The 20777-nt window shown below is 47.1% G+C and overlaps 18 non-coding genes and 2 pseudogenes across 18 annotated transcripts; 1 reads left to right on the top strand and 19 right to left on the bottom strand.

Annotated features, from left to right (window-relative positions):
• Positions 1 to 217: 217 nt before the first annotated feature.
• LOC135007446 (U1 spliceosomal RNA) lies at positions 218 to 381 on the bottom strand. Its single transcript, XR_010207435.1, has one exon. It is a non-coding gene; the product is annotated as a U1 spliceosomal RNA (small nuclear RNA).
• A 152-nt stretch (positions 382 to 533) lies between these two features.
• Positions 534 to 697, bottom strand: LOC135007125 (U1 spliceosomal RNA). Its single transcript, XR_010207179.1, has one exon. It is a non-coding gene; the product is annotated as a U1 spliceosomal RNA (small nuclear RNA).
• A 670-nt stretch (positions 698 to 1367) lies between these two features.
• Positions 1368 to 1531, bottom strand: LOC135007363 (U1 spliceosomal RNA). Its single transcript, XR_010207398.1, has one exon. It is a non-coding gene; the product is annotated as a U1 spliceosomal RNA (small nuclear RNA).
• Positions 1532 to 2366: 835 nt separating this feature from the next.
• LOC135007379 (U1 spliceosomal RNA) lies at positions 2367 to 2502 on the bottom strand (annotated as a pseudogene).
• A 152-nt stretch (positions 2503 to 2654) lies between these two features.
• Positions 2655 to 2818, bottom strand: LOC135007365 (U1 spliceosomal RNA). Its single transcript, XR_010207400.1, has one exon. It is a non-coding gene; the product is annotated as a U1 spliceosomal RNA (small nuclear RNA).
• A 674-nt stretch (positions 2819 to 3492) lies between these two features.
• Positions 3493 to 3655, bottom strand: LOC135007237 (U1 spliceosomal RNA). The gene has a single exon (XR_010207288.1). It is a non-coding gene; the product is annotated as a U1 spliceosomal RNA (small nuclear RNA).
• Positions 3656 to 3807: 152 nt separating this feature from the next.
• On the bottom strand, positions 3808 to 3971 carry LOC135007015 (U1 spliceosomal RNA). Its single transcript, XR_010207073.1, has one exon. It is a non-coding gene; the product is annotated as a U1 spliceosomal RNA (small nuclear RNA).
• A 674-nt stretch (positions 3972 to 4645) lies between these two features.
• On the bottom strand, positions 4646 to 4808 carry LOC135007209 (U1 spliceosomal RNA). The gene has a single exon (XR_010207261.1). It is a non-coding gene; the product is annotated as a U1 spliceosomal RNA (small nuclear RNA).
• Positions 4809 to 4960: 152 nt separating this feature from the next.
• On the bottom strand, positions 4961 to 5124 carry LOC135007353 (U1 spliceosomal RNA). The gene has a single exon (XR_010207389.1). It is a non-coding gene; the product is annotated as a U1 spliceosomal RNA (small nuclear RNA).
• A 674-nt stretch (positions 5125 to 5798) lies between these two features.
• Positions 5799 to 5961, bottom strand: LOC135007236 (U1 spliceosomal RNA). Its single transcript, XR_010207287.1, has one exon. It is a non-coding gene; the product is annotated as a U1 spliceosomal RNA (small nuclear RNA).
• A 152-nt stretch (positions 5962 to 6113) lies between these two features.
• Positions 6114 to 6277, bottom strand: LOC135007014 (U1 spliceosomal RNA). The gene has a single exon (XR_010207072.1). It is a non-coding gene; the product is annotated as a U1 spliceosomal RNA (small nuclear RNA).
• Positions 6278 to 6951: 674 nt separating this feature from the next.
• Positions 6952 to 7114, bottom strand: LOC135007208 (U1 spliceosomal RNA). Its single transcript, XR_010207260.1, has one exon. It is a non-coding gene; the product is annotated as a U1 spliceosomal RNA (small nuclear RNA).
• A 152-nt stretch (positions 7115 to 7266) lies between these two features.
• LOC135007342 (U1 spliceosomal RNA) lies at positions 7267 to 7430 on the bottom strand. The gene has a single exon (XR_010207379.1). It is a non-coding gene; the product is annotated as a U1 spliceosomal RNA (small nuclear RNA).
• Positions 7431 to 9854: 2424 nt separating this feature from the next.
• Positions 9855 to 10018, bottom strand: LOC135007450 (U1 spliceosomal RNA). The gene has a single exon (XR_010207439.1). It is a non-coding gene; the product is annotated as a U1 spliceosomal RNA (small nuclear RNA).
• A 152-nt stretch (positions 10019 to 10170) lies between these two features.
• Positions 10171 to 10334, bottom strand: LOC135007113 (U1 spliceosomal RNA). Its single transcript, XR_010207168.1, has one exon. It is a non-coding gene; the product is annotated as a U1 spliceosomal RNA (small nuclear RNA).
• Positions 10335 to 11004: 670 nt separating this feature from the next.
• LOC135007362 (U1 spliceosomal RNA) lies at positions 11005 to 11168 on the bottom strand. Its single transcript, XR_010207397.1, has one exon. It is a non-coding gene; the product is annotated as a U1 spliceosomal RNA (small nuclear RNA).
• Positions 11169 to 11320: 152 nt separating this feature from the next.
• Positions 11321 to 11484, bottom strand: LOC135007170 (U1 spliceosomal RNA). Its single transcript, XR_010207222.1, has one exon. It is a non-coding gene; the product is annotated as a U1 spliceosomal RNA (small nuclear RNA).
• A 671-nt stretch (positions 11485 to 12155) lies between these two features.
• LOC135007371 (U1 spliceosomal RNA) lies at positions 12156 to 12318 on the bottom strand. The gene has a single exon (XR_010207406.1). It is a non-coding gene; the product is annotated as a U1 spliceosomal RNA (small nuclear RNA).
• A 152-nt stretch (positions 12319 to 12470) lies between these two features.
• LOC135007036 (U1 spliceosomal RNA) lies at positions 12471 to 12634 on the bottom strand. Its single transcript, XR_010207093.1, has one exon. It is a non-coding gene; the product is annotated as a U1 spliceosomal RNA (small nuclear RNA).
• Positions 12635 to 16408: 3774 nt separating this feature from the next.
• LOC135006866 (U1 spliceosomal RNA) lies at positions 16409 to 16587 on the top strand (annotated as a pseudogene).
• The last annotated feature ends 4190 nt before the right edge of the window (positions 16588 to 20777 follow it).

The following is a 20777-nucleotide window of genomic DNA, read 5'->3' as shown; positions in this document are numbered from 1 at the left end:
CTGGGCACTGTAACAGCTCCAGAGCTGCTCTGTAAGGCAAGTAAAAGGGTGTTGGCCCTGCAGCACTACCTGTAGTTTGCATTGTGCGTTGGAAGGCACAAAGTAAGCAGACAGGAGAAGTCAGGAGAGTGCACAAGGGCATAGAAGGCAGGGGCTCAAGAAAAGAGAAGTGGAAACAGACAGCAAACTAGGCTGGAGAGAGACCTGAGACAAAGAGATCTGAATTATACGAGTAGCCAACCAGAGGAAACACAAATTATGCAGTCAAGTGTCCCACATTTGGGGAAATCGTAGGAGCAGCACACCCAGAGTGCAATGGGTGAGCCTTGCCCTGGTAGAAGCACCTTCCTGATCATAGTATCTCACTTGGCAGGTAAGTAGGAGTTGGGCTTGAGCTGGGGAGGGTCGCTGCTCGGGCACCCCCCTGTCAAGTGAAGGAGATCCAACTGAGGCAGCACAAGGAAACTCTCAAAAAAAGAACAAGGCTAGAGGAAGATCTGAGACAAAGAAATCTGACTTTTACCAGAGCTGACCAGAGGAAAGCACAAACACAGTCCCCCACTACCACAAATAATGCAGTCGAGTTTCCCACATTTGGGGAAATCACAGGGGTCAGCATACCCAGAATGCAATGAATGAACCTCACCCTGGGAGAACAATCTTCATGACCATGGTATCTCCTATGCAAAATAAGTATGATTTGGGATAGGGCTGGGGAGGGCCGCTGCTCAGGCACATCTCTTTCAAGTAAAGGAGATTCAACTGAGGCAGCACAAGGGTACTCTCATCTGGGGACAACAACTGCAGGGAGAACACATATTTTCAGATGAACATGGGAGAGCTGAAGGCTGCCTAATACTGAAGCACCCCAAACAACAAACCAAATGCAACAACTAGTACAAGCATTCCTGGGGGAAGGTCTGCAGAAGACGGATTTGCATACGGTGATGTCATCCAAGCAGTGGGCCAAAGTTGGCTGGAACCCTCATCTGCATATGAAAAGAGAAAAGGGGTATGCAGGGCATGGCGGCCTTTTGCGGCACTTGGATGACCCTTAGTTCGCATTAAACACCTCCACCCTCCGTCGGTGTGGGGCTCATGTTGGCTATGCCCCAGCCCCTGAAGCATTCAAGCTGATTTCTTGCAGCAGCTGGGCACTGTAACAGCTCCAGAGCTGCTCTGAAAGGCAAGTAAAAGGGTGTGGGCCCTGCAGCACTACCTGTAGTTTGCATTGTGCGTTGGAAGGCACAAAGTAAGCAGACAGGAGAAGTCAGGAGAGTGCACAAGGGCATAGAAGGCAGCGGCTCAAGAAAAGAGAAGTGGAAACAGACAGCAAACTAGGCTGGAGAGAGACCTGAGACAAAGAGATCTGAATTATACGAGTAGCCGACTAGAGGAAACACAAATTATGCAGTCAAGTGTCCCACATTTGGGGAAATCGTAGGAGCAGCACACCCAGAGTGCAATGGGTGAGCCTTGCCCTGGGAGAAGCACCTTCCTGATCATAGTATCTCACCTGGCAGGTAAGTAGGAGTTGGGCTAGAGATGGGGAGGGTCGCTGCTCGGGCACCCCCCTGTCAAGTGAAGTTCTGCAGAAGACGGATTTGCATACGGTGATGTCATCCAAGCAGTGGGTCAAAGTTGGCTTCAACCCTCATCTGCATATGAAAAGAGAAAAGGGGCGTGCAGGGCATGGCGGCCTTTTGCGGTGCTTGGATGACCCCTAGTTCGCATTAAACACCTCCACCCTCCTTTGGTGTGGGGCTCATGTTGGCCATGCCCCATCCCCTGAAGATGAACATGGGAGGGCAGAAGGCTGCCTAATACTGAAGCACCCCCAAACAACAAACCAAATGCAACAACTAGTGCAAGCATTCCTGGGGGAAGGCCTGCCGCAGATGGATTTGCATATGGTGATGTCATCCAAGCAGTGGGTCAAAGTTGGCTTCAACCCTCGTCTGCATATGAAAAGAGAAAAGGGGCGTGCAGGGCATGGTGGCCTTTTGCGGCGCTTGGCTGACCCCTAGTTTGCATTAAACACCTCCACCCTCCTTTGGTGTGGGGCTCATGTTGGCTATGCCCCAGCCCCTGAAGCATTCAAGCTGATTTCTTGCAGCAGCTGGGCACTGTAACAGCTCCAGAGCTGCTCTGTAAGGCAAGTAAAAGGGTGTGGGCCCTGCAGCACTACCTGTAGTTTGCATTGTGCATTGGAAGGCACAAAGTAAGCAGACGGGAGGAGAAGTCAGGATAGTGCACAAGGGTATAGAAGGGAGCGGCTGAAGAAAAGAGAAGTGGAAACAGACAGCAAACTAGGCTGGAGAGAGACCTGAGACAAAGAGATCTGAATTATACGAGAGCCGACGAGGGGAAACACAAATTATGCAGTCAAGTTTCCCACATTTGGGGAAATCGCAGGAGCAGCACACCCAGAGTGCAATGGTTGAGCCTTGCCCTGGGAGAAGCACCTTCATGATCATAGTATCTCACCTGGCAGGTAAGTAGGAGTTGGGCTAGAGCTGGGGAGGGTCGCTGCTCGGGTTCCCCCCTGTGAAGTGAAGGAGATCCAACTGAGGCAGCACAAGGGAACTCTCGAAAGAAGAACAAGGCTAGAGGAAGATCTGAGACAAAGAAATCTGACTTTTACCAGAGCTGACCAGAGGAAAGCACAAACACAGTCCCCCACTACCACAAATAATGCAGTCGAGTTTCCCACATTTGGGAAAATCACAGGGGTCAGCATACCCAGAATGCAATGAATGAACCTCACCCTGGGAGAACAATCTTCATGACCATGGTATCTCCTATGCAAAATAAGTATGATTTGGGATAGGGCTGGTGAGGGCAGCTGCTCAGGCACATCTCTGTCAAGTAAAGGAGATTCAACTGAGGCAGCACAAGTGAACTCTCATCTGGGGACAACAACTGCAGGGAGACCACATCTTTTCAGATGAACATGGGAGGGCGGAAGGCTGCCTAATACTGAAGCACCATCAAATATCAAACCATATGCAACAACTAGTACAAGCACTCCTGGGGGAAGGTCTGCAGCAGACGGATTTGCATACGGTGATGTTATCCAAGCAGTGGGCCAAAGTTGACTGGAACCCTCATCTGCATATGAAAAGAGAAAAGGGGCATGCAGGGCATGGCGGCCTTTTGCAGTGCTTGGATGACCCCTAGTTCGCATTAAACACCTCCCCCCTCCTTTGGTGTGGGGCTCATGTTGGCCATGCCCCATCCCCTGAAGCATTCAAGCTGATTTCTTGCAGCAGCTGGGCACTGTAACAGCTCCAGAGCTGCTCTGTAAGGCAAGTAAAAGGGTGTGGGCCCTGCAGCACTACCTGTAGTTTGCATTGTGCATTGGAAGGCACAAAGTAAGCAGACGGGAGGAGAAGTCAGGATAGTGCACAAGGGTATAGAAGGGAGCGGCTGAAGAAAAGAGAAGTGGAAACAGACAGCAAACTAGGCTGGAGAGAGACCTGAGACAAATAGATCTGAATTATACGAGAGCCGACCAGGGGAAACACAAATTATGCAGTCAAGTTTCCCACATTTGGGGAAATCGCAGGGGCAGCACACCCAGAGTGCAATGGGTGAGCCTTGCCCTGGGAGAAGCACCTTCATGATCATAGTATCTCACCTGGCAGGTAAGTAGGAGTTGGGCTAGAGCTGGGGAGGGTCGCTGCTCGGGTACCCCCCTGTCAAGTGAAGGAGATCCAACTGAGGCAGCACAATGGAACTCTCGAAAGAAGAACAAGGCTAGAGGAAAATCTGAGACAAAGAAATCTGACTTTTACCAGAGCTGACCAGAGGAAAGCACAAACACAGTCCCCCACTACCACAAATAATGCAGTCAAGTTTCCCACATTTGGGGAAATCACAGGGGTCAGCATACCCAAAATGCAATGAATGAACCTCACCCTGGGAGAACAATCTTCATGACCATGGTATCTCCTATGCAAAATAAGTATGATTTGGAATAGGGCTGGGGAGGGCCGCTGCTCATGCACATCTCTGTCAAGTAAAGGAGATTCAACTGAGGCAGCACAAGGGAACTCTCATCTGGGGACAACAACTGCAGGGAGAACACATATTTTCAGATGAACATGGGAGGGCAGAAGGCTGCCTAATACTGAAGCACCCCCAAACAACAAACCAAATGCAACAACTAGTGCAAGCATTCCTGGGGGAAGTTCTGCAGAAGACGGATTTGCATACGGTGATGTCATCCAAGCAGTGGGTCAAAGTTGGCTTCAACCCTCATCTGCATTTGAAAAGAGAAAAGGGGCGTGCAGGGCATGGCGGCCTTTTGCGGTGCTTGGATGACCCCTAGTTCGCATTAAACACCTCCACCCTCCTTTGGTGTGGGGCTCATGTTGGCCATGCCCCATCCCCTGAAGCATTCAAGCTGATTTCTTGCAGCAGCTGGGCACTGTAACAGCTCCAGAGCTGCTCTGTAAGGCAAGTAAAAGGGTGTGGGCCCTGCAGCACTACCTGTAGTTTGCATTGTGCATTGGAAGGCACAAAGTAAGCAGACGGGAGGAGAAGTCAGGATAGTGCACAAGGGTATAGAAGGGAGCGGTTGAAGAAAAGAGAAGTGGAAACAGACAGCAAACTAGGCTGGAGAGAGACCTGAGACAAAGAGATCTGAATTATACGAGAGCCGACCAGGGGAAACACAAATTATGCAGTCAAGTTTCCCACATTTGGGGAAATCGCAGGGGCAGCACACCCAGAGTGCAATGGGTGAGCCTTGCCCTGGGAGAAGCACCTTCATGATCATAGTATCTCACCTGGCAGGTAAGTAGGAGTTGGGCTAGAGCTGGGGAGGGTCGCTGTTCGGGCACCCCCCTGTCAAGTGAAAGAGATCCAACTGAGGCAGCACAAGGGAACTCTCGAAAGAAGAACAAGGCTAGAGGAAAATCTGAGACAAAGAAATCTGACTTTTACCAGAGCTGACCAGAGGAAAGCACAAACACAGTCCCCCACTACCACAAATAATGCAGTCGAGTTTCCCACATTTGGGAAAATCACAGGGGTCAGCATACCCAGAATGCAATGAATGAACCTCACCCTGGGAGAACAATCTTCATGACCATGGTATCTCCTATGCAAAATAAGTATGATTTGGGATAGGGCTGGTGAGGGCAGCTGCTCAGGCACATCTCTGTCAAGTAAAGGAGATTCAACTGAGGCAGCACAAGTGAACTCTCATCTGGGGACAACAACTGCAGGGAGACCACATCTTTTCAGATGAACATGGGAGGGCGGAAGGCTGCCTAATACTGAAGCACCATCAAATATCAAACCATATGCAACAACTAGTACAAGCACTCCTGGGGGAAGGTCTGCAGCAGACGGATTTGCATACGGTGATGTTATCCAAGCAGTGGGCCAAAGTTGACTGGAACCCTCATCTGCATATGAAAAGAGAAAAGGGGCATGCAGGGCATGGCGGCCTTTTGCAGTGCTTGGATGACCCCTAGTTCGCATTAAACACCTCCCCCCTCCTTTGGTGTGGGGCTCATGTTGGCCATGCCCCATCCCCTGAAGCATTCAAGCTGATTTCTTGCAGCAGCTGGGCACTGTAACAGCTCCAGAGCTGCTCTGTAAGGCAAGTAAAAGGGTGTGGGCCCTGCAGCACTACCTGTAGTTTGCATTGTGCATTGGAAGGCACAAAGTAAGCAGACGGGAGGAGAAGTCAGGATAGTGCACAAGGGTATAGAAGGGAGCGGCTGAAGAAAAGAGAAGTGGAAACAGACAGCAAACTAGGCTGGAGAGAGACCTGAGACAAATAGATCTGAATTATACGAGAGCCGACCAGGGGAAACACAAATTATGCAGTCAAGTTTCCCACATTTGGGGAAATCGCAGGGGCAGCACACCCAGAGTGCAATGGGTGAGCCTTGCCCTGGGAGAAGCACCTTCATGATCATAGTATCTCACCTGGCAGGTAAGTAGGAGTTGGGCTAGAGCTGGGGAGGGTCGCTGCTCGGGTACCCCCCTGTCAAGTGAAGGAGATCCAACTGAGGCAGCACAATGGAACTCTCGAAAGAAGAACAAGGCTAGAGGAAAATCTGAGACAAAGAAATCTGACTTTTACCAGAGCTGACCAGAGGAAAGCACAAACACAGTCCCCCACTACCACAAATAATGCAGTCAAGTTTCCCACATTTGGGGAAATCACAGGGGTCAGCATACCCAAAATGCAATGAATGAACCTCACCCTGGGAGAACAATCTTCATGACCATGGTATCTCCTATGCAAAATAAGTATGATTTGGAATAGGGCTGGGGAGGGCCGCTGCTCATGCACATCTCTGTCAAGTAAAGGAGATTCAACTGAGGCAGCACAAGGGAACTCTCATCTGGGGACAACAACTGCAGGGAGAACACATATTTTCAGATGAACATGGGAGGGCAGAAGGCTGCCTAATACTGAAGCACCCCCAAACAACAAACCAAATGCAACAACTAGTGCAAGCATTCCTGGGGGAAGTTCTGCAGAAGACGGATTTGCATACGGTGATGTCATCCAAGCAGTGGGTCAAAGTTGGCTTCAACCCTCATCTGCATATGAAAAGAGAAAAGGGGCGTGCAGGGCATGGCGGCCTTTTGTGGTGCTTGGATGACCCCTAGTTCGCATTAAACACCTCCACCCTCCTTTGGTGTGGGGCTCATGTTGGCCATGCCCCATCCCCTGAAGCATTCAAGCTGATTTCTTGCAGCAGCTGGGCACTGTAACAGCTCCAGAGCTGCTCTGTAAGGCAAGTAAAAGGGTGTGGGCCCTGCAGCACTACCTGTAGTTTGCATTGTGCATTGGAAGGCACAAAGTAAGCAGATGGGAGGAGAAGTCAGGATAGTGCACAAGGGTATAGAAGGGAGCGGTTGAAGAAAAGAGAAGTGGAAACAGACAGCAAACTAGGCTGGAGAGAGACCTGAGACAAAGAGATCTGAATTATACGAGAGCCGACCAGGGGAAACACAAATTATGCAGTCAAGTTTCCCACATTTGGGGAAATCGCAGGGGCAGCACACCCAGAGTGCAATGGGTGAGCCTTGCCCTGGGAGAAGCACCTTCATGATCATAGTATCTCACCTGGCAGGTAAGTAGGAGTTGGGCTAGAGCTGGGGAGGGTCGCTGTTCGGGCACCCCCCTGTCAAGTGAAAGAGATCCAACTGAGGCAGCACAAGGGAACTCTCGAAAGAAGAACAGGGCTAGAGGAAGATCTGAGACAAAGAAATCTGACTTTTACCAGAGCTGACCAGAGGAAAGCACAAACACAGTCCCCCACTACCACAAATAATGCAGTCGAGTTTCCCACATTTGGGAAAATCACAGGGGTCAGCATACCCAGAATGCAATGAATGAACCTCACCCTGGGAGAACAATCTTCATGACCATGGTATCTCCTATGCAAAATAAGTATGATTTGGGATAGGGCTGGTGAGGGCCGCTGCTCAGGCACATCTCTGTCAAGTAAAGGAGATTCAACTGAGGCAGCACAAGGGAACTCTCATCTGGGGACAACAACTGCAGGGAGACCACATCTTTTCAGATGAACATGGGAGGGCGGAAGGCTGCCTAATACTGAAGCACCATCAAATATCAAACCATATGCAACAACTAGTACAAGCACTCCTTGGGGAAGGTCTGCAGCAGACGGATTTGCATACGGTGATGTTATCCAAGCAGTGGGCCAAAGTTGACTGGAACCCTCATCTGCATATGAAAAGAGAAAAGGGGCATGCAGGGCATGGCGGCCTTTTGCAGTGCTTGGATGACCCCTAGTTCGCATTAAACACCCCCACCCTCCTTTGGTGTGGGGCTCATGTTGGCCATGCCCCATCCCCTGAAGCATTCAAGCTGATTTCTTGCAGCAGCTGGGCACTGTAACAGCTCCAGAGCTGTTCTGTAAGGCAAGTAAAAGGGTGTGGGCCCTGCAGCACCACCTGTTGTTCGCATTGTGCGTTGGAAGGCACAAATTAAGCAGACGGGAGGAGAAGTCAGGATAGTGCGCAAGGGCATACTTTTCTCTTAGTCCGGGGGCAAGGCTTCAAAATGGGGTCTGCAACGGAGGAGACACAGGGGGCGTGGTCACAGCAGCTTTTCTCTACAGCCTGCACCAGCAGGAGCCTACACCATTTTTTATGATCACGCTGAACTGCAGTGCGACTGCAATTACAGCATGGTCAAGAAGGGAGGCGTCATGCTGGGTGGCCATGCCCTGTCACTGTGCAGGAGCCAGCACAGCTCACACACTAGTCCCCGGGTGCAGCCCCCAACCCCCGGGACACCCGGAGCAACAAAATGTAGATTCAGGCCACCAGGCCACGCCCCTACCTATGAAACCATGCCTCCTTTTTACCATTGCGCTGTTTATCTGCGCGCACTGCATTACAATCTCCCTCGCTACCTTTCTGGGTGTCACCAGTGATAGTGACACCTCTGCCATGCTTGTAGCAGCTGGTCCTAAGATCTACGCCTCAAGCCCTGAGTGTTTGCCCTTGTGACTTGTTGATCATCATAGCGAAGCAGATGCTTACAGAAAACTGCAGGGGCTTAGATTGAAAATAAAAAAATTGATGGGTATAAGGTAGAGAGGAGCGGGTTCGGTTCTCCGAGAACCGAATTCCCCACGAACTCCACGTGGTTTACACTGGTCCGAGGCAGGCTCGGTTGTTCCCGCCTGACTCGGAAAACCTGAACAAGGGAAAATGTCATCATCCCGCTGTCGGATTCTTGCGAGATTCGGATTCCATATAAAGAGCTGCGCGTTGCTGCCATTTTTACTCGTGCATTGAAGAGAGAGCGGAGAGGACGTGGCTATGTTCTCTCAGTGGAAATCTCAATATCAGTGCTCAGTATCAGTGGTTACTTATTGCTGCTCAGTAATACTAGTAGTGTGTCTCTCCTGCTCAGTGTCAGTTCTCAGTAGTATCCTCATCAGTGCTCAGTATCACTGCTCATTGTCTTGTGCTGCATTGTGGTGCTCAGCATACTACAGTACATTACTAATAGTCCAGTGCTGCATCTTGCTGCTCAGTGTCAGTTCTAGTATCCTCATCAGTGCTCACTATCACTGCTCATTGCATTGTGGTGTTCTGTATACTACAGTAACATAGTAATATAGTATATATAGAGGAGCGGGTTCGGTTCTCCGAGAACCGAATTCCCGACGAACTCCACGTGGTTTACACTGGTCCGTGGCAGGCTCGGTTGTTCCCGCCTGACTATGAAAACCTGAACAAGGGAAAATGTCATCATCCCGCTGTCAGATTCTCGCGAGATTCGGATTCCATATAAAGAGCTGCGCGTTGCCGCCATTTTTACTCGTGCATTGAAGAGAGAGCGGAGAGGACGTGGCTATGTTCTCTCAGTGGAAATCTCAATATCAGTGCCCAGTATCAGTGGTTACTTATTGCTGCTCAGTAATACTAGTAGTGTGTCTCTCCTGCTCAGTGTCAGTTCTCAGTAGTATCCTCATCAGTGCTCAGTATCACTGCTCATTGTCTTGTGCTGCATTGTGGTGCTCAGCATACAACAGTACATTACTAATAGTCCAGTGCTGCATCTTGCTGCTCATGTTGGCTATGCCCCAGCCCCTGAAGCATTCAAGCTGATTTCTTGCAGCAGCTGGGCACTGTAACAGCTCCAGAGCTGCTCTGTAAGGCAAGTAAAAGGGTGTTGGCCCTGCAGCACTACCTGTAGTTTGCATTGTGCGTTGGAAGGCACAAAGTAAGCAGACAGGAGAAGTCAGGAGAGTGCACAAGGGCATAGAAGGCAGGGGCTCAAGAAAAGAGAAGTGGAAACAGACAGCAAACTAGGCTGGAGAGAGACCTGAGACAAAGAGATCTGAATTATACGAGTAGCCGACCAGAGGAAACACAAATTATGCAGTCAAGTGTCCCACATTTGGGGAAATCGTAGGAGCAGCACACCCAGAGTGCAATGGGTGAGCCTTGCCCTGGTAGAAGCACCTTCCTGATCATAGTATCTCACTTGGCAGGTAAGTAGGAGTTGGGCTTGAGCTGGGGAGGGTCGCTGCTCGGGCACCCCCCTGTCAAGTGAAGGAGATCCAACTGAGGCAGCACAAGGGAACTCTCGAAAAAAGAACAAGGCTAGAGGAAGATCTGAGACAAAGAAATCTGACTTTTACCAGAGCTGACCAGAGGAAAGCACAAACACAGTCCCCCACTACCACAAATAATGCAGTCGAGTTTCCCACATTTGGGGAAATCACAGGGGTCAGCATACCCAGAATGCAATGAATGAACCTCACCCTGGGAGAACAATCTTCATGACCATGGTATCTCCTATGCAAAATAAGTATGATTTGGGATAGGGCTGGGGAGGGCCGCTGCTCAGGCACATCTCTTTCAAGTAAAGGAGATTCAACTGAGGCAGCACAAGGGAACTCTCATCTGGGGACAACAACTGCAGGGAGAACACATATTTTCAGATGAACATGGGAGAGCTGAAGGCTGCCTAATACTGAAGCACCCCAAACAACAAACCAAATGCAACAACTAGTACAAGCATTCCTGGGGGAAGGTCTGCAGAAGACGGATTTGCATACGGTGATGTCATCCAAGCAGTGGGCCAAAGTTGGCTGGAACCCTCATCTGCATATGAAAAGAGAAAAGGGGTATGCAGGGCATGGCGGCCTTTTGCGGCGCTTGGATGACCCTTAGTTCGCATTAAACACCTCCACCCTCCGTCGGTGTGGGGCTCATGTTGGCTATGCCCCAGCCCCTGAAGCATTCAAGCTGATTTCTTGCAGCAGCTGGGCACTGTAACAGCTCCAGAGCTGCTCTGAAAGGCAAGTAAAAGGGTGTGGGCCCTGCAGCACTACCTGTAGTTTGCATTGTGCGTTGGAAGGCACAAAGTAAGCAGACAGGAGAAGTCAGGAGAGTGCACAAGGGCATAGAAGGCAGCGGCTCAAGAAAAGAGAAGTGGAAACAGACAGCAAACTAGGCTGGAGAGAGACCTGAGACAAAGAGATCTGAATTATACGAGTAGCCGACTAGAGGAAACACAAATTATGCAGTCAAGTGTCCCACATTTGGGGAAATCGTAGGAGCAGCACACCCAGAGTGCAATGGGTGAGCCTTGCCCTGGGAGAAGCACCTTCCTGATCATAGTATCTCACCTGGCAGGTAAGTAGGAGTTGGGCTAGAGATGGGGAGGGTCGCTGCTCGGGCACCCCCCTGTCAAGTGAAGGAGATCCAACTGAGGCAGCACAAGGAAACTCTCGAAAAAAGAACAAGGCTAGAGGAAGATCTGAGACAAAGAAATCTGTCTTTTACCAGAGCTGACCAGAGGAAAGCACAAACACAGTCCCCCACTACCACAATTAATGCAGTCGAGTTTCCCACATTTGGGGAAATCACAGGGGTCAGCATACCCAGAATGCAATGAATGAACCTCACCCTGGGAGAACAATCTTCATGACCATGGAAACTTCTATGCAAAATAAGTATGATTTGGGATAGGGCTGGGGAGGGCCGCTGCTCAGGCACATCTCTGTCAAGTAAAGGAGATTCAACTGAGGCAGCACAAGGGAACTCTCATCTGGGGACAACAACTGCAGGGAGAACACATATTTTCAGATGAACATGGGAGGGCAGAAGGCTGCCTAATACTGAAGCACCCCCAAACAACAAACCAAATGTAACAACTAGTAAAAGCATTCCTGGGAGAAGGTCTGCAGAAGACGGATTTGCATACGGTGATGTCATCCAAGCAGTGGGCCAAAGTTGGCTGGAACCCTCATCTGCATATGAAAAGAGAAAAGGGTTATGCAGGGCATGGCGGCCTTTTGCGGTGCTTGGATGACCCCTAGTTCGCATTAAATACCTCCACCCTCCTTCGGTGTGGGGCTCATGTTGGCTATGCCCCAGCCCCTGAAGCATTCAAGCTGATTTCTTGCAGCAGCTGGGCACTGTAACAGCTCCAGAGCTGCTCTGTACGGCAAGTAAAAGGGTGTGGGCCCTGCAGCACTACCTGTAGTTCGCATTGTGCGTTGGAAGGCACAAAGTAAGCAGACGGGAGAAGTCAGGATAGTGCGCAAGGGCATAGAAGGGAGCGGCTCAAGAAAACAGAAGTGGAAACAGACAGCAAACTAGGCTGGAGAGAGACCTGAGACAAAGAGATCTGAATTATACGAGAGCCGACCAGGGGAAACACAAATTATGCAGTCAAGTTTCCCACATTTGGGGAAATCGCAGGAGCAGCACACCCAGAGTGCAATGGGTGAGCCTTGCCCTGGGAGAAGCACCTTCATGATCATAGTACCTCACCTGGCAGGTATGTAGGAGTTGGGCTAGAGCTGGGGAGGGTCGCTGCTCGGGTACCCCCCTGTCAAGTGAAGGAGGTCAAACTGAGGCAGCACAATGGAACTCTCGAAAGAAGAACAAGGCTAGAGGAAGATCTGAGACAAAGAAATCTGACTTTTACCAGAGCTGACCAGAGGAAAACACAAACACAGTCCCCCACTACCACAAATAATGCAGTTGAGTTTCCCACATTTGGGGAAATCACAGGGGTCAGCATACCCAGAATGCAATGAATGAACCTCACCCTGGGAGAACAATCTTTATGACCATGGTATCTCCTATGCAAAATAAGTATGATTTGAGATAGGGCTGGGGAGGGCTGCTGCTCAGGCACATCTCTGTCAAGTAAAGGAGATTCAACTGAGGCAGCACAAGGGAACTCTCATCTGGGGACAACAACTGCCGGGAGAACACATATTTTCAGATGAACATGGGAGGGCAGAAGGCTGCCTAATACTGAAGCACGCCCAAACAACAAACCAAATGCAACAACTAGTACAAGCATTCCTGGGAGAAGGTCTGCAGAAGACGGATTTGCATACGGTGATGTCATCCAAGCAGTGGGCCAAAGTTGGCTGGAACCCTCATCTGCATATGTTGAAGATACAATTTGTGAATTGCATTTAACACTATCTCCCTTTCCTGGGGAGAAGATGGTAGGGCCAATTTGAAAAACCGGCGAGGAGGCACCTCTTCGAATTTCAGCTTGTAACCCTGAGAAACAATTTCTATTGCCTAGGGATCCACCTGCGAATGAACCCAGATGTGGCTGAAAACTCGAAGACGTGCCCCCAACTGGGCGGACTCCTTTAGCGGAGCCCCAGCGTCATGCGGTGGATTTTGTAGAGGCCGGGGAGGACTTCTGTTCCTGGGAACTAGCTGTGTTGTGCAGCTTCTTCCCTCTGCCCTTACCTCTGGCAAGAAAGGACGCACCTCGTACTTTCTTGTTTCTCTGTGATCGAAAGGACTGTATTTGATAATGTGGTGCTTTCTTAGGCTGTGAGGGAATATAAGGCAAAAAATTTGATTTACCAGCTGTAGCTGTGGAGACTAGGTCCGAGAGACCTTCCCCAAACAATTCCTCACCCCTGTAAGGTAAAACCTCCATATGCCTTTTTGAGTCGGCATCACCTGTCCATTGCCGGGTCCATAGGACTCGTCTAGCAGAAATCGACATAGCGTTTATTCTAGAACCCAGTAGACTAATGTCACTTTGAGCATCTCTCATATATAGGACAGCATCTTTTATATGCCCTATGGTCAATAACATAGCATCCTTATCTAGGGTCTCAATCTCTGCTGATAAGGTATCTGTCCATGCTGCCACCGCGCTACAACCCCGGCCGACGCAATTGCCGGTCTGAGTAAGGTACCAGAATGTGTGTAAATGGACTTTAGGGTAACCTCCTGCTTGCGGTCAGCAGGGTCCCTGATGGTAGCCGTATCCTGGGATGGCAGCGCTACCTTTTTGGATAAGCGTGTCAATGCTTTATCCACCCTAGGGGAGGATTCCCACCGTATCCTGTCCATTGGCGGGAAAGGATACGCCATAAGAATCCTTTTGGGAATCTGCAGCTTTTTGTCTGGAGATTCCCAAGCTTTTTCACATAATTCGTTCAACTCATGTGAGGAGGGAAAGGTTATCTCAGGTTTCTTTCCCTTATACATGTGTACCCTCGTGTCAGGGACAGGGGACTCTGTGATGTGCAAAACATCTTTTATTGCAATAATCATATATCGAATACATTTAGCCAATTTTGGCTGTAACTTTGCATCATCGTAGTCGACACTGGAGTCAGAATCTGTGTCGGTATCTGTGTCAACTATTTGGGATAGTGGGCGCTTTTGAGACCCCGAAGGTCCCTGCGACATAGGGACAGGCATGGGTTGACTCCCTGACTGTTCCCTAGCTTCAGCTTTGTCTAATCTCTTGTGTAATAAGTTTACATTAGCACTTAAAACATTCCACATATCCATCCAGTCAGGTGTCGGCGTTGTCGATGGAGACACCACATTAATTTGCTCCTGCTCCTCTCTAGGAGAGCCTTCTACCTCAGACATGTCGACACACGTGTACCGACACACCATACACTCAGGGAATCCTCTTATCTGAGGACAGTTCCCCAACAAGGCCCTTTGGAGAGACAGAGAGAGAGAGTATGCCAGCACACACCCCAGCGCTATATGACCCAGGAAAAAAACACAATAATTTTATGTTTACCCAGTAGCGCTGTATTTCCATATATATATGCGCCTAATTATGTGCCCCCCTCTTCTTTAAGACCCTCTTTCTACCGTGGTATAAGCAGGGGAGAGTCCGTGGAGCTTCCCCTCAGCGGTGCTGTGGAGAAAATGGCGCTGGTGAGTGCTGAGGGAGAAGCCCCACCCCCTCAGCGACGGGCTTCTGTCCCGCTCAAATATAGTAAAAAAATGGCGGGGGCTCTTATATATATATATACAGTGCCTAGCTGCATATATATTTATTTTGCCAAAGAGAGGTCTATATTGCTGCCCAGGGCGTCCCCCCTGCGCCCTTCACCCTTACACTGACTGCCGTGTGTGAGGTGTATTGGAGCAATGGAGCACAGCTTTACTGCTGTGCGTTACCTCAGTGAAGATCATGAAGTCTTCCGCCGCCTCTGAAGTCTTCTTTTCTTCTCATACTCACCCGGCTTCTATCTTCCGGCTCTGCGAGGGGGACGGCGGCGCGGCTCTGGGACGGACGGCGAGGGTGAGACCTGCGTACCGATCCCTCTGGAGCTAATGCTGTACAGTAGCCTAAGAAGCAGAGCCTATCAACTCACAGAAGTAGGTGTGCATCTCTCCCCTCCGCCCCTCGATGCAGGGAGTCTGTTGCCAGCAGGCTCCCTGAAAATAAAAAAATCTAACAAATATACTTTCTGTCAGGAAACTCAGGAGAGCTCCCTGAAAAGCACCCAGTCTCCTCTGGGCACAGTAGTAAACTGAGGTCTGGAGGAGGGGCATAGAGGGAGGAGCCAGTGCACACCCAGATCTAAAGTCTTTCTTAAAGTGCCCATGTCTCCTGCGGAGCCCGTCTATCCCCCATGGTCCTTACGGAATCCCCAGCATCCTCTAGGACGTAAGAGAAAAATTATGCTGGCAGAAAAATCCAATTGAGTGATTAAACAGCTCCAGAGCTGCTCTGTAAGGCAAGTAAAAGGGTGTGGGCCCTGCAGCACTACCTGTAGTTTGCATTGTGCATTGGAAGCCTAGTTTGCTGTCTGTTTCCACTTCTTTTTTCTTAAACCCCTCCCGTCTATACCCTTGTGCACTATCCTGACTTCTCCTCCCGTCTGCTTACTTTGTGCCTTAAAAATGCACAATGCAAACTACAGGTAGTGCTGCAGGGCCCACACCCTTTTACTTGCCTTACAGAGCAGCTCTTGAGCTGTTACAGTGCCCAGCTGCTGCAAGAAATCAGCGTGAATGCTTCAGGGGCTGGGGCATGGCCAACATGAGCCCCACACCGAAGGAGGGTGGGGGTGTTTAATGCGAACTAGGGGTCTCGCACAATGCGAACTACAGGTATTGCTGCAGGGCCCACACCCTTTTACTTGCCTTACAGAGCAGCTCTGGAGCTGTTACAGTGCCCAGCTGCTGCAAGAAATCAGCTTGAATCCTTCAGGGGCTGGGGCATAGCCAACATGAGCCCCACACCGACGGAGGGTGGAGGTGTTTAATGCGAACTAGGGGTCATCCAAGTGCCGCAAAAGGCCGCCATGCCCTGCACACCCCTTTTCTCTTTTCATATGCAGACGAGGGTTGAAGCCAACTTTGACCCACTGCTTGGATGACATCGCCATATGCAAATCCATCTGCTGCAGGCCTTCCCCCAGGAATGCTTGCACTAGTTGTTGCATTTGGTTTGTTGTTTGGGGGTGCTTCAGTATTAGGCAGCCTTCTGCCCTCCCATGTTCATCTGAAAATATGTGTTCTCCCTGCAGTTGTTGTCCCCAGATGAGAGTTCCCTTGTGCTGCCTCAGTTGAATCTCCTTTACTTGACAGAGATGTGCCTGAGCAGCGGCCCTCCCCAGCCCTATCCCAAATCATACTTATTTTGCATAGGAGATACCATGGTCATGAAGACTGTTCTCCCAGGGTGCGGTTCATTCATTGCATTCTGGGTATGCTGACCTCTGTGATTTCCCCAAATGTGGGAAACTCGACTGCATTATTTAATGCGAACTAGGGGTCATCCAAGCACCGCAAAAGGCCGCCATGCCCTGCATACCCCTTTTCTCTTTTCATAAGCAGACGAGGTTTGAAGCCAACTTTGACCCAATGCTTGGATGACATCACTTGCTGCCTTTCCAATGAAGCAAGTTTAATTTAATAATAGGTGAAAAACCATCCCTACAAAGGTGTTAATCAGATACTTGGCTTTGTGGACACTTTTCAGAGCACAAATTTGTTAGCATAAAAATAAAGCCAGAAAATGAAGAGCTGTTTAATCACTCAATTGGATTTTTCTGCCAGCATATTTCTTTTTCTCTGCAACCCACTGCTAAATTGTGCTTCCTAGCTGTTTTTATAAAATCACTGAATCAAATCTAACTCTGATTACATCAGAGAAGGCCAGGTACCCTACACCATAACAGGGGGTTTGAAATTTTGACTTGTCTACTTAAAGATCACCAAAATCTGATAACAAGGTCAATTAAGTCCCTGGGTGGGATTGAACCACCAACCTTTTGATAAATAGCTGAACACACTAACCGATTGCGCCACAGAGACACTTTGCAAAAAGCACATACTGACAAAGACTAATAAGCATTCATCTAGAACGTTTCCTAGAAAAACTTTAAAAAGTCAATAATCTGGAGAGTTTTTGTAAGATGTTTCACCAGCAACCAATGAAGAAACACATTAGTACTTTCGCATGATGAGTGAGTGCTTCAGGATCTCTTGCACTTACATGTGCAGCAGAGTACTGCAATGGAAGCATGCTGGGCCCATAACCCAGAGGTAGGCAGATTGAAACTATCCTTTGCTATATGCATTTTTTTTTTGTTCATTAAAGTAATCCAAAACTGGGATTGATATTTTAGCTTTTATTTTTACTTAAAGTACAATAACTTTTACCATTTTAATTTGTTTTAATAGTATATTGACAGTATTGTTTTCTTTCAAAAATCCAATTAATTTTCTTTATCCGATTATTAAAATGGTAATTGACAAAAACAAACTACATTGTCACCAGAAGAGCAATACAAAATGTACAAGTGATATATTAAAATCATCTTTCCAGCTTGAATTTCAATGATGCATTGGGGCAACGATTTTGTGAGAAACATCTTCACCCTTAAATAAAGATTTTCTTAATTCCTTACCTGTGTGCTAATTAGATATCACCTTGTTTTCACATTAAACAGACTTCCACATGAGAAAGCAGCAAGGATGCAGTGGCGTTAATGTTTCCTGGTGTCAACCTGTATTATTTCAGTAGATATTGAAATGAGGATGCATCTTGCTGCCTTTCCAATGAAGCAAGTTTAATTTAGTAATAGGTGAAAAACCATCCCTACAAATATGTTAATCAGATACTTGGCTTTGTGGACACTTTTCAGAGAACAAATTCGTTAGCATAAAAATAAAGCCAGAAAATGAAGAGCTGTTTAATCACTCAATTGGATTTTTCTGCCAGCATATTTCTTTTTCTCTGCAACCCACTGCTAAATTGTGCTTCCTAGCTGTTTTTTTTATAAAATCACTGATTCAAATCTAACTCTGATTACATCAGAGTAGGCCAGGTACCCTACACCATAAGAAGGGGGTTTGAAATTTTGACTTGTCTACTTAAAGATCACCAAAATCTGATAACAAGGTCAATTACATCCCTGGGTGGGATTGAACCACCAACCCTTTGATTAATAACCAAACACACTAACAGATTGCGCCACAGAGACACTTTACAAACGTACATACTGACAAAGGCTAATAAGCATTCATCTAGAACGTTTCCTAGAAAAACTTTAAAAAGTCAATAATCTGGAGAGTTTTTGTAAGATGTTTCTTCCATCAACCAACGAAGAAACACATTGGTACTTTCCCATGATGAGTGAGTGCTTCAGGATCTCTTGCACTTACATGTGCAGCAGAGTACTGCAATGGAAAAATGCTGGGCCCATAACCCAGAGGTAGGCAGATTGAAACTATCCTCTGCTATATGCATTTTGTTTGTTAATTAAAGTAATCCAAAACTGGGATTGATATTTTTGCTCTTTTATTTTTACTTAAAGTACAATAACTTTTACCATTTTAATTTGTTTTAATAGTATATTGACAGTATTGTTTTCTTTCAAAAATCCACTTAATTTTCTTTACCCTATTATTAAAATGGTAATTGACAAAAACAAACTACATTGTCACCAGAAGAGCAATACAAAATGTACAAGTGATATATTAAAATCATCTTTCCAGCTTGAATTTCAATGATGCATTGGGGCAACGATTTTGTGAGAAACACCTTCACCCTTAAATAAAGATTTTCTTAATTCCTTACCTGTGTGCTAATTAGATATCACCTTGTTTTCACATTAAACAGACTTCCACATGCGAAAGCAGCAAGGATGCAGTGGCGTTAATGTTTCCTGGTGTCAACCTGTATTATTTCAGTAGACATTGAAATGAGGATGCATCTTGCTGCCTTTCCAATGAAGCAAGTTTAATTTAGTAATAGGTGAAAAACCATCCCTACAAAGGTGTTAATCAGAGACTTGGCTTTGTGGACACTTTTCAGAGAACAAATTTGTTAGCATAAAAATAAAGCCAGAAAATGAAGAGCTGTTTAATCACTCAATTGGATTTTTTTGCCAGCATATTTCTTTTTCTCTGCAACCCACTGCTAAATTGTGCTTCCTAGCTGTTTTTATAAAATCACTGAATCAAATCTAACTCTGATTACATCAGAGAAGGCCAGGTACCCTACACCATAACAGGGGGTTTGAAATTTTGACTTGTCTACTTAAAGATCACCAAAATCTGATAACAAGGTCAATTACGTCCCTGGGTGGGATTGAACCACCAACCTTTTGGTTAATAACCATACACACTAACTGATTGCGCCACAGCGACACTTTGCAAAAAGCACATACTGACAAAGACTAATAAGCATTCATCTAGAACGTTTCCTAGAAAAACTTTAAAAAGTCAATAATCTGGAGAGTTTTTGTAAGATGTTTCTTCCAGCAACCAATGAAGAAACACATTAGTACTTTCGCATGATGAGTGAGTGCTTCAGGATCTCTTGCACTTACATGTGCAGCAGAGTACTGCAATGGAAGCATGCTGGGCCCATAACCCAGAGGTAGGCAGATTGAAACTATCCTTTGCTATATGAATTTTTTTTTTTGTTCATTAAAGTAATCCAAAACTGGGATTGATATTTTCGCTTTTATTTTTACTTAAAGTACAATAACTTTTACCATTTTAATTTGTTTTAATAGTATATTGACAGTATTGTTTTCTTTCAAAAATCCACTTAATTTTCTTTACCCTATTATTAAAATGGTAATTGACAAAAACAAACTACATTGTCACCATAAGAGCAATACAAAATGTACAAGTGATATATTAAAATCATCTTTCCAGCTTGAATTTCAATGATGCATTGGGGCAACGATTTTGTGAGAAACACCTTCACCCTTAAATAAAGATTTTCTTAATTCCTTACCTGTGTGCTAATTAGATATCACCTTGTTTTCACATTAAACAGACTTCCACATGAGAAAGCAGCAAGGATGCAGTGGCGTTAATGTTTCCTGGTGTCAACCTGTATTATTTCAGTAGATATTGAAATGAGGATACATCTTGCTGCCTTTCCAATGAAGCAAGTTTAATTTAGTAATAGGTGAAAAACCATCCCTACAAATATGTTAATCAGATACTTGGCTTTGTGGACACTTTTCAGAGAACAAATTAGTTAGCATAAAAATAAAGCCAGAAAATGAAGAGCTGTTTAAACACTCAATTGGATTTTTGTGCCAGCATATTTCTTTTTCTCTGCAACCCACTGCCAAATTGTGCTTCCTAGCTGTTTTTATAAAATCACTGAATCAAATCTAACTCTGATTACATCAGAGAAGGCCAGGTACCCTACACCATAACAGGGGGTTTGAAATTTTGACTTGTCTACTTAAAGATCACCAAAATCTGATAACAAGGTCAATTAAATCCCTGGGTGGGATTGAACAACCAACCTTTTGGTTAATAGCCTTACACACTAACTGATTGCGCCACAGCTACACTTAGCAAAAGTACATACTGACAAAGGCTAATAAGCATTCATCTAGAACGATTCCTAGAAACATTTTAAAAAGTCAATAATGTGGAGAGTTTTTGTAAGATGTTTCTTCCATCAACCAATGAAGAAACACATTGGTACTTTCCCATGATAAGTGAGTGCTTCAGGACCTCTT

The sequence above is a fragment of the Pseudophryne corroboree genome, unplaced genomic scaffold (assembly GCF_028390025.1).
Source record: "Pseudophryne corroboree isolate aPseCor3 unplaced genomic scaffold, aPseCor3.hap2 scaffold_218, whole genome shotgun sequence".
Classification (NCBI taxonomy): domain Eukaryota; kingdom Metazoa; phylum Chordata; class Amphibia; order Anura; family Myobatrachidae; genus Pseudophryne; species Pseudophryne corroboree.
Note: the sequence above shows the minus strand (reverse complement) of the source record. Positions and strands in the feature narration are given on the sequence as shown.